Raw genomic sequence first — 2,420 nt, forward strand, 5'->3', positions numbered from 1 at the left:
TTTTTAAATTACATGACTACTGTTTAAACAAAATTGGATCCCATTCAGTACCTTTGATATCTCAGTCTATTATCCTGATTTACTTGCTATTCTGTTTTGCAAGATAATATGACTTAACAATTTGTAATTTAATGCCACTGTGTTGTTTTATTACAACATGATTAGGGAAAAAATCTATTCTTGAACTTCTATGACAGCAGAAAAAAGAAATATTCTAAAAAAGTTTTTAATAATATGTTGGAATGAAGCACTGATATGGAAATAATTTGGTAAAAAAGAGAGCTTTTGTTTCATCCATATTTTAATATTTAGCTTAATTTAATACATTGCAAGTTTTGCATATGTTATGTTTTTTCAATGGCTGTATTATTTTGGGAGACATTAGTCCCTGAATGCTTTAAAGAATAATTGATTTCAAAGAGGATGATAGGCTCAGAAAAAAAATAACAAAGGCTGTCTGGTCACTCAGTGTCACAAAGAGAAGAATTAATTAAAACAAATTCCCTGAGAAAAATAAGTGCACCTACCCATGGTGCAAAATCTATGCCATAACGGAAACCTTTTCCTCTAGCTGTCATTTTTCTTCTTACTCACAAGCTGGAACAAATGCTCTCAGATATTGCAATTTCTCTGTATTTTGTGCCAACAAGATCAAATGGTTAAATACTTTGCATGCCCACTGCATGGCATGAGAATCCCAAATGCAAAGGCAGAAAACACTGTACCACTTAATTTTCATGTCCTTTTTGCTGTGTGCTGCAATACAGAATCAAAAGGTACATGCTGGGTGATGAAGTCCATATCACTGATCTCTATATGAAAGGAGGAGATGTAGATATCAGGAAATGGAGAACTGGTTCACCAGAAAGAGTATATAGCACTTACAAATTGCACACATCGTGCAGAAAAGAACAAGAGCTAAAGCAAGGGCACAAACAACGTCAGTGCTAGGCACTTAGCTTTCAAGTCTTTTTTTATGGTATCCTGTAAACAAATTGGAAGGCACCGGTTGAGTGCTGAAATCCACATTACTGATCTGTGTATGAAAAGAACGATAACAGATGGCTGCAGTTCAGCAGTGCTAGGTATTTGGAAACAAATAGGAATTGACATGGCAGCACAACCATCCAGCAAGTTCATAGTGCGTATACAATACAGCATGCATAATCTGAGAAAGCACATTCACAACATTATTTTACCATAATATCCTATTATTAGGATTATAATATCCTACTAGATCTATGTCAATCATGCCAATCACTGAGAAAAATGAAAATGTTGTGGAGCAGTATAATTATTATGCATTTTTTATCCATGCAGTTATGTGGAAAAAACACACAGTTTTTTTTGTTTCACTAGTATGTCCTGGATTGGTGTATTCTAGTAACTCAAATTCCATCATATCTGTGAATCTGTGTGTGTTTATCCATCTATGTGAATTTGCATATGAGTGTGTGTCTGTGTTTATGTCCTTATTATTGACTCTGTGTGTGTGTGTGTGTGTGTGTGTGTGTGTGTGTGTGTGTGTGTGTGTGTGTGTGTGTGTGTGTGTGTGTGTGTGTGTGTGTGTGTGTGTGTGTGTGTGTGTGTGTGTGTGTGTGTGTGTGTGTGTGTGTGTGTGTGTGTGTGTGTATTTGTGATTTAAAATGACTTTTTAAATTACCTATTCAATTATTATGTAGTCTTTACATTTTAGATGTAAAATTCCTCTTGCAGCAACAACAATTACTTCAGCTACACCAGTTTTCAGACATTAGGTAGAGTGACTATTTCTTCAAAAAATATATAAAAAATGTAATTATGCTAATAATGAAACAACTGTATGACAAAAGACAGCACTTTTTCTAAGAGCAATAATGCCCTCCCAGATGGATGTCATAAAAAAGTAGTGGACCTTCTGTGGAGGAGAAGAGAAGGTTTGCCTGCAATGTTAGGCCTAACAACACTTGTATGTGGTCTTTTCCATATAATTTCTACTCTGTTGGCATTATTCCTTGATTAATGCTGGTAAGCTGTGTTGATGGGAAAGACAATAGATTTATCGAGTTTATTTTGTAATTCAAAACTTCAGCAAACATTTCAATACTTTTAATAATTTGTTTAATAACTACTTCAGAGTTAGACCTGGTATTCATAAATATATTTTGCAGTCCCATACAAGAAATACTCACTATGTCTGTGGTGTAGAATGTTTTTCCCATGCTGTATGAACTTCTATGAAATGGAAAGAGCTTTGATACGCCATTCTTTATCATACCAGCTGTGCCCCATGGTACACAATGTTAACTAACAGAACCCATTCATTTTATCTTTCTGTTAGCTACAATAGGAAAATTAATGCAATTCATCTGAAACAAATAAGCACTAAGAGGTTCAACATATAAATTCAAAAAAGGAATTAATGTCTAATGATCAAATTT

This window comes from Protopterus annectens, chromosome 5.part0, assembly GCF_019279795.1.
Source record: "Protopterus annectens isolate FY-2018-M chromosome 5.part0, PAN1.0, whole genome shotgun sequence".
NCBI lineage: Eukaryota > Metazoa > Chordata > Ceratodontiformes > Protopteridae > Protopterus > Protopterus annectens.